Below are 9,242 nucleotides of genomic sequence, written 5' to 3' on the forward strand. Positions count from 1 at the left end.
GTAGTTTGACAGTCTGTTCGATGCTGCTCCCGGCAGGAGATTTTAGAAACTGAGAGGCAAGGTCGAGGAGCGAATCTTGGCTAAGTGCCCCCTAACATGTCTGCTGTGCAATCTGGTTGAGGGTTTTCCTGTGAAGAGAGAGGAGAACCTCCATCGTTTAGCACCTGCTGAGCCGGAGCTCCAGAGACTTGCTCACTGCAGCCTCCCAGCAGCTCCTGGAGGGCTCGGGCCCCACTCAGCTGACCGTGAGACACGGAGCTAAATAACACGCAGCCAACAAGGGAAAACCAGGACTCGGAACCCACTGTCTCCCCACGACCATGCATCTCCCACTACCAGGGCCCATGATGCTCTCATGGGCTCCATTGTCACAAAAATATTCAAAATCCTATTTTACTACTCTTTTGGCATAGACAAACATAATCCAGGCTGGATTCATTATTATATAGACATTATTATTGTGTTTCTTAAATATACAAATTACTATCCTTGTGTCTATTGCATGATATATGCTAATTTGATATATGCTAAAGGATTCTTTAATATATATACTATATATACAAGAGCCCTGGTGCACGAGATTCATGCACTGGAAGTGGGGGACGGGTCCCTCAGCCTGGCCTGCACCTTCTCCCAATCCAGGACCCCTCGGGGACATTGCCCTTGCAGTCCGGGACCCCTTGCTCCTTACTGCCCTCTTGCAGCAGAGGTGGGAGAGGCTCCTGCCACTGCTGCTGTGCTCGCCAGCCATGAGCCCGGCTTCTGGCTGAGCAGCACTCCCCCTGTGGGAGCGCACTGACCACCAGGGGGCAGCTCCTGCATTGAGCATCTGCCCCCTAGTGGTCAGTGCACATCACAGCGACCAGTCGTTCAGCCATTTGTTCGATTTGCATATTATGCTTTTATTACATATTGATTTCAGGGAGAGGAAAGGAGAGAGAGAAATATCAAGGATGAGAGAGAATCATTGATCAGCTGCCTCCTGCACGCCCCCTACTGGGAGTGAACCTGAAACTCAGGCATGTGCCCTGGCTAGTCAACGCTCAACCACTGGGAACACTGGCCGGGCTAAAAGTCTTCATTTAGTCGTTCATAAGAAGAAAGTATCCTAAATATTCTTATTTCTTCCCCTGTTGGTTCTAAGTACAGTGAAATATTATACTTTTTGAGTTATCTTCTAAACAGTCCATCATTTGACAGTGCGAAAGACTCCTAATTCTTCAGGAGAAACGCGGGAACTTTCTATTACATAGTGGCTACTCAGTAAATAACGAGTAGACAGCATCTCCCGTGATCTTGTCTCTCTGTGGCACATGGTTTAAGGCATTCTTGTGTACCTCGTACTCTGTCACTTATAATCTATGTCCCTTTGGAAAAGTAGATGTTAGGTTTAAATATATTATTAACATCCCTTGAAAAACATCTGTTTTGTAAACATCCCATCAATTCTGTTCCCACAACATGTTTATGATCAAGTTGGGAGATGGTAGACGACGTAAAGGAAAGGGGGAGCGAGGGTGCCACAGTTTTCGAAAACTCCGGCTGCTGTTAATTGAAAATGAAGGCACTCTATTCCCCTTGTCATTTTGATGTATCTCTGAATTTTTGTAAATGGATTTTCTTTTAAGCTTCAGAGATTACAAGCTATGCAATCTTGCAGCGCAGCTGGTGGAATCGATGGGCCGCATCTTCTGTCTTAGCAGTGCAGTGGCCAGGGTGGGAAAAAATAGACTCCAGGTCCAGCCTTTGGCATTGAACTTCAGTCTGTTGCCTTGCAGCCCGGGACAAAACAGTTTCCTTAGACTGCGTCTCTTGGACATTGGTGTTCTCAAGTGTAATGCAGACTTAATTTTGCAGAAACGATTTTTTTATTCCAGGCTATGAATATGTTCGACCTGAGTTATGGTTAGTCAGTTCCTACACGCAGATAGATGGGTAGAAGACCAAAACAAGATCTCTATTTTTCAGACATGAGTTAGATCAGGGTTGATGGGTGTATCTGAAAGAAAAGACTTTTCTCAGATAACAGAAAAATTTTATGGAAACGTATTTCTTCACTATAAAAGTTTTATTTGTTTCTACAAATTGACATAAATAGAACTATACAATATGTGTTCTTTCACATCTGGTTTCGGTCACTCAACAGACTGATTTTGAGTCATTCATGTCATTGCATATATCAAGAGTGCATTTCTTTTTAAAAATATTTTTTTTTGTTGATTTCAGAGAGGAAGGGAGAGGGAGAGAGAGAGAGAAACATCAATGATGAGAGAGAATCATTGATTGGCTGCCTCCTGCACGCGCCCCCTACCAGGCATGTGCCCTGACCGGGAATCGAACCATGACCTCCTGGTTCATGGGTCCATGCTCAACCACTGAGCTACACTGGCTGGGCCCTTTTTATTTGCTCAATGGTGTCTTGGTGAGCAGGTTTTTTATTTTGATCAAGTGCAATGTACCACTTTTATTTTATGGTTAATGCATTTGGGGTCCTGTTTAATGAAATTTTTGCTGATTACAAGGTCAAAAAGATCTTTTCCTATGAGTTCCTCAAGAAATTTTACGGTTTGTGCTTTTACATTTAAGCCCATTTGCTACTTATGTAAAAATCTGTCAGGGACATGAAAAACAATTTATTTGACAAAACATCGCTTTGTGAAAATAATGGCATGCAAAACATATGTCCTAAAAATAAGTTATTCAGAGTGGTCTGTTAAATTGCGGTTGTGTATTGGTAAGCAAGCGATTGAGAGACTCAGCTGCCTCTCATGGCGTTGGCAGAGTTGGCTAATTATTGTAAAACTCACTTTGTAATAATGTGGGCAAGATTATCTGGCTGAATTGGGTTTTGCTAACAAAGGAGTGTGCAGGCTTTCACATGCATTTCTTTGACACAGATGCATTCTGCAATTGGAAATAATTTCTTAGCAATAGCGTATTGTCTCTAGAAATAGCGAACTCTTCCCTCGGCGTCTGTGCGGAAGCGCTCATCAGCCCTTTTCTTTTCTGAGTGGCACATGGCGAACCGTCCAAGAGGTGCTGAGGGCGGTCTTGATCAGCAGCTCGGCCAGCTGTTACACGCGACCTCCAGCCCCTTTCCAAGGAGAAACTCCAGAGGAGCTCACTTCGCAGGTGGAACTGCCTCCCTCCCTTTCTCCTTCTCCATCCATCAAAGATCTGAAGCGCCTCCCGGGTACCAGGGTACCGGGTGGGCCACATAATCACAGGAGCACCGAGGATACTTCCTGATCATTCAATGTAATTTTTAAATATATTTTTACTAGAGACCCAGTGCACGAATTCGTGCACCGTTGGGGTCCCTTGGCCTGGCCTGCGGGATCGGGCTGAAACCGGCTCTCCGATATCCCCCAAGGGGTCCCAGATTTCGAGAGGGCACAGGCCAGGCCGAGGGACCCCACTGGTGCACGATTGGGAAGTTAGTCAGCCGTGGAGGGATCACAGGGCATGTCCGGCCCATCTCGCTCAGTCCCGATTGGCTGGACCCCAGCAGCAAGCTAACCTACCAGTCGAAGCATCTGCCCCCTTGTGGGCAGTGAATGTCATAGCGAGCGGCTGAGCAGCCTTCGCCTATCATTAGCATATTGCACTTTGATTGCTTGAATGGCCGACCAGACGACTGGACACTTAGCATATTAGGCTTTTATTATATAGGATTGGTTTCAGAGAGGAAGGGAGAGGGAGAGAGACAGAAACATCAATGATGAGAGAGAATCATGGACTGGCTGCCTCCTGCATGCCCTTCACTGGGGATCGAGTTCGCAACTTGGGCCTGTGCCCTTGACCTGGAATCGAACTGTGACCTTCATTGTTTCATTCAGTCCAATGCATGGGAGAGGGATCCAGAGTGGTTAAGAGAATAGCTAGTAGTTCTGGGAGGGGCTCAGGTAAAAGCCAGACACCAGGGGATGCAGAGGGGCCCCTCAAAGGGTGAGTCTTTTGAACAGATGCTCGCCCAGCCCAGCCTGGGGGGCCGCCTGCGGAGGTGAGTCAGGTGTCACCCATCTTCTTGATGAGTTTCACCTTCCCACCCCGGAAGTGGTTCTCCCGGAAGTCACGGAGCTGAGGGTCTGCATGGGTAGAAGCGGGGCCTGCAGCTCCCAAAGGGCCTGGTTCAGGTTCCTCTCCAAGGCCAGGGTGGCGGCCAGGGTGGCGGCCAGGGCGGCCTCCATGGCGCCCTGAGTGTTGCCCACTCACCCTGGGGAGGCTTCAGCTCATCCTGGAAGGGAATGCGGCCACCGCGCTGGCTGTGCCTCTTTGAGGGATGGATGCTCAGGCCCTCAGGCTTCTTCTCCGCCAGCTTGCCCTCGGGAGCCACATGGTCCATCCGGCGGAAGGAGAAGCCCAGAGAGAGGTGGGTGTGGAGGCCCAGAGGCAGGCGGGCAGGCGGGTCCCCGCAGCCTCCACCTGGTGGATGGTGCTGATGGATTTGGGAGCTCATGGCTGTTGGGCAATAGGAGTTAAGGGAGAAAAAAGTGGTGTGTTGGCTGGTCCAGGAGGTGGTTCTGAAGGTGGGGACTGGATAAGACGCAGGAGAGCGGCGGGGGGCTGGGAGGGGGGGGGGGGGGGGGGGGGGGGGGTCACCAAATGCACAGCTCGGAGCAGTGGTGGCAGCTCAGGCCCCAGCCCGTTCTGAGAGGCCTGCTCTCGGTGACCTCTGGCCCGGCACTGCTCGGTGATTTGCCACAACCTCAAAGCCCAGACACCCTGAAGCAGGAGACAGATCCGGGGCCGCCCAGGGCACTGCCTGGTAAGAGGGACCAGACGGCTGTGAACTGTGGTGATGGCCATGGCCGAGGTCAAGGGCTTGATCTGTCTGTGATAAGTTAGGTGCATAACTTCAGAGTAAGCATTTAGAGACTCTATCACAATTGGACGGATTCATTGCGTGTCTTCTGAGTCTAATAATTTTTTTTAAAGACTTGTATTTTGTACGTCTGTTTTTTTTATTTCTTTTCCCCCCATGATTCATTTTAATTGTATTTATAAAAGTCTTTTTTTGCAATGCATTGGACTTTGAAAAACATTTTAATAAGTTTTTATTGATTTTAAAGAGAGAGGAAGGGAGAGGGAGAGGGATAGAAACATGGGTGAGAATCACGGATCGGTTGCCTCCTGCACGCTCCCTACTGGGGATCGAACCCATAATCCTGGCATGTGCCCTGACCGGGAATCGAACCAAGACCTCCTGATTCATAGGTAGACGCTCAACCACTGAGCAACACCAGCCAGGCAGATTGGACTTTTTAAAAATTGTTTCTTTGCTATGGGAGTGTGAGAGACACTAGTCTACAGCAAGGGGTTGACACACTCCAGCCCTTGGACTGGCTGCCTAATTTGGCAAATAATGTTTTATTGGCGCACGGCCATCCCCATTTATCTCCGTGCTATCTTCGGCTGCTTTCACGGTACAGAGGCAGAGTTGAGGACTTGCGACAGAGATCGTTGACCTGCTGAGCTGAAAATATTTCCTCTCCAGCCCTTTACAGGAAACGCGGGCCAAGCACTGTTCTGGTCCGTCTCCCCGCTTCCCAGCTGGACTGCGCTCGCGGCCCACAGGGAGAACTTGCTTCACTCACACACCTCCTGTTGCCTCCTTTGCCTTCCGTCTAACTTCCTCCCTCCCTGCCCGAGGTTCCTAGATCTCCTCCCAAACAAACGCCTTGTACTCACATTCTTTTAAAAATATATATATATTTTATTGATTTTAGAGAGGAAGGGAGAGGGAGAGATAGAAATATCAATGATGAGAGAGAATCATTGATTGGCTGCCTCCTGCACGCCCCCTACTGGGGATCGAGCCCGCAACCCAGGCATGTGCCCTTGGCCGGAATCGAACCTGGGACCCTTTAGTCTGCAGACCGACGCTCTATGCATTGAGCCAAACCAGCTAGGGCTGTACTCACATTCTTGACCCCAGGTCGACTTCCGGGAGAACCCACCAACGCACACCTGATGTCCTTGTTTGTCCTAACCCCTGGGCCAGGTCACCAGCAGAGTAGGGACCACGCACTTGCAGTGCCAACCTCAGCACATCAGTTAGCTGTCACACATGTGTCAGCTGTAATGCAAAATAAATAAAAAAAAATAAAGAAGAAACTGCAAAAAAACCCAGGAGCTATTCCACTGCCCCCACCCCCAGGGTCCCAGCTCTTCGGCAACACCCTGTGAAAAGTCAACTTTGTGGCCATGAATTTTTCTGCTTCATTGGCTCTATCTTTCTTTTTTAAAAATATATTTTTATTGATTGCAGAAAGGGAGAGAGAGAGAGAGAGGGAGAGAGAGAGAGAGAGAAACATCAATGAGAGAGGCATTGATCGGCTGCCTTCTGCACGACCCTACTGGGGATCAACTGGGGATCAACTGGGGATCAACTGGGGATCGAGCCTGCAATCTGGGCATGTGCCTTGACTGGGAATCGAACCGTGACCTCCTGGTTCATTGGTTGACACTCAACCACTGAGCCACACCGGCCTGGCCATTTACTCTATCTTATCAAGTGTCTCCTCAGGGCCAGGGAGGGTGGGGGAGAGGCTAAGGAGGAGGAGGAGGGGAGAAAGTCCCCTCTTGCCCTACATAGGATGCTCCCTTTTACAACAGCCTGCTTGGAGCCCACCCCCAGGTGTCCACGCACCTGAGCCGGGCCCGTTGTCTCGGGCCTCGCAGGACCTGGCCACGTCATTGCCCGCCCCCACTTGATCGCTGCCACTTCCATTCGTCTCCGTCTGCACCCCCCCCCCCATTCCTCGGGTCACTTCAGACTTCATTCTGTCTTCTAAAGTGTAACGCTGCCATAATTAGGCCATATGTTAATTAGCAAGATGACGTCCTGTCACTCGTGAGGGATGTGGATCATCCCAGAAAGTGCCATCGGAAAGGGAGCTCAGCGGGAAGAGGAGGCCGGAGGTGACTCCCAGCTCAGCCCGAGCTGCCCAGAGAGCCGGGGAGATGGCGGGATGCGAGAAGGGGAAGGGATGGGGTCCGGAAGGAAAAGGCCTAGAGTCGACCTCTTTTCCACTCCAGCGATGAGATGGCAGCCAGGAGGCGCGCCTGAGGCCCGGAAGCCCCCAGGGATGGCAGTCTCCTGCAGCGCTGGAGGTGGCCAGGGCCGAGGTCAAGGTCCCGATGGAGGCCGTGGGCGAGGTGAGTGGCAGGCATGTCCCCATCTCGGATCCCTGGAGCCTTGGGGATACCAATCCCCAACTCAAGGCCAGCCTCTGCCTCTGTGGCCCCTCTAGGTGCGCCCCGGGCAATCGGAAATGATGGGGTTCTGGTAGCCTGGGGACTGTGTGCACGTGCTGTTTACTCTCTCAATGTTGGTTCTCCGTTTCCTGTTAACTTGTTTGCTGACATTCTTGGGATAAGAAAGTTGGAAAGAGAATGAGGCGGGTGGTGATTTCCTGTTGCAGATAATGTCACCGTTGTCACTCAGGAGACAATTTCCCAGGAAGCTGATTTCTCAGGGAACTCAGGACGGGGTGCAAGGGCATGTGAATTAGAAAGATATCCCCCTCCCTCAGGTTTGCTGTCAAAAGCGGATGTGATGGGACCTTGTCCTGTCATTACCGGACTAAGGGGCGAAAGGGACTAGGGCGGGGTTTTAAGCTGTGCTTTTGCCCGGATTCCCAAAGGCATTTGACACAGGATCTCTCAGGGCGTGCCGAAGGGGAGATGTTGGGGTCAAGTTTGTGCTAATGACGGTATTAGTAAGTGTTATTATTATCATTTGTTCGTGTTTGCTGAGTTCCTAGTATACTTCCAACCTGTACAGCCCTCCTGCTAATACGTCTACTAATCCTTCAAGGAAAGTCTTCTTATTCCCATTTAACTTGAGGTTCTCAGACACTGGGTCACACTCAGACTGCCAACTGACAAAAGCTGAAATCCATGTGATTTTTTCTTTTTCTTTTTAAAAAATATATTGTTGTTGATTTCAGAGAGGAAGGGAGAGGGAGAAATAGAAACATCAATGATGAGAGAGAATCATGGATCGGCTGCCTCCTGCACATTCCCTACTAGGGATCAGACCTGCAACCCAGGCATGTGCCCTTGACCGGAATCGAACGCGGGACCCTTCAGTCCACAGGCTGATGCTCAACCACTGAGCCAAACTGGCGAGGGCTGTTATTTTAACTCTAAAATGTGAGCTCCTGTCAGTGTACTGGGGTCAGCAAACTTCTTCTGTGAAGGGCCAGATAGTGGATATTTTCAGTTGCCGGCCACTGTGTGTTGACTCCCCAGTTCTGCCATTGTAGTGCACAGGCAGCCAGAGACAATACCTAAATGGATGAGTGTGGCTGTTCCAATAAAACTTTATTAGGGACACTACCCTTGGTTTTTCATTTCTTTTTCACATGTCATGAATTGTTCTTTGGAATTTTTCCCAACCGTCAAACAATGTAAAATCATTCTGTTCACGGGCTGTACAAAAATAGGCGGCAGCCTGGCTGGTGTGGCTCAGTGGATTGAGCATCGTGTCCCATGTACCCAGAGGCCACGGTTTGATTCCATCAGGGCACATGCCCGGATTGCGGGCTCAATCTCCAGCAGGGGGCGTGTAGGAGGCAGCCAATCGATGTTGTGCCCTCATAGATGTTTCTATCTCTTTCGCTCTCCCTTCCTCTCTCTAAAAAGTCAATAAAAACATATTAAAAAAAAAAAAGCAGGTGACAGGCCAGGTCTGGTCTGCATGCTGTAGTTTGCTGACCTTTGCACTATATGAAAGAAACTATCTGTCTAGCAATGACTCCTGAAAATAATGAAGCAAAGCAACTGAGTAACATATACAGTGGGGCCTTGACTTACGAGTGTCCCGACTAACGAGTTTTTCGAAATACGAGCCGTCTCTCGGCCGATTTTTTGCTTTGAGTTGCGAGCTAAAATTCGGGTTACGAGCCAGCTTCAGATACCCCACTGCTAGTTGGCGCAGCGAACGTCACAGTGAACGCCACAACATCAGCCCAGCATCACGTGTCTCACTCGTTCACTTTTTGATTTGACATACGAGTAATTTGAGTTACGAGCTCCGTCACGGAATGAATTAAACTCGTTTAAGTCAAGGCCTCACTGTATTTTTGGTTGTTGTTACTCCTCACCCAAGGATATTTTCCCATTGATTTTAGAGAGAGTGGAAAGGAGAGGGAGAGACAGAATCATTGATGTGAGAGAGACACATCGATTAGTTGCCTCCTGCACGAGCCCCAACTAAGGCCAGGGATGTGCCC

The sequence above is a fragment of the Myotis brandtii genome, unplaced genomic scaffold (genome assembly GCF_000412655.1).
Source record: "Myotis brandtii unplaced genomic scaffold, ASM41265v1 scaffold655, whole genome shotgun sequence".
NCBI lineage: Eukaryota > Metazoa > Chordata > Mammalia > Chiroptera > Vespertilionidae > Myotis > Myotis brandtii.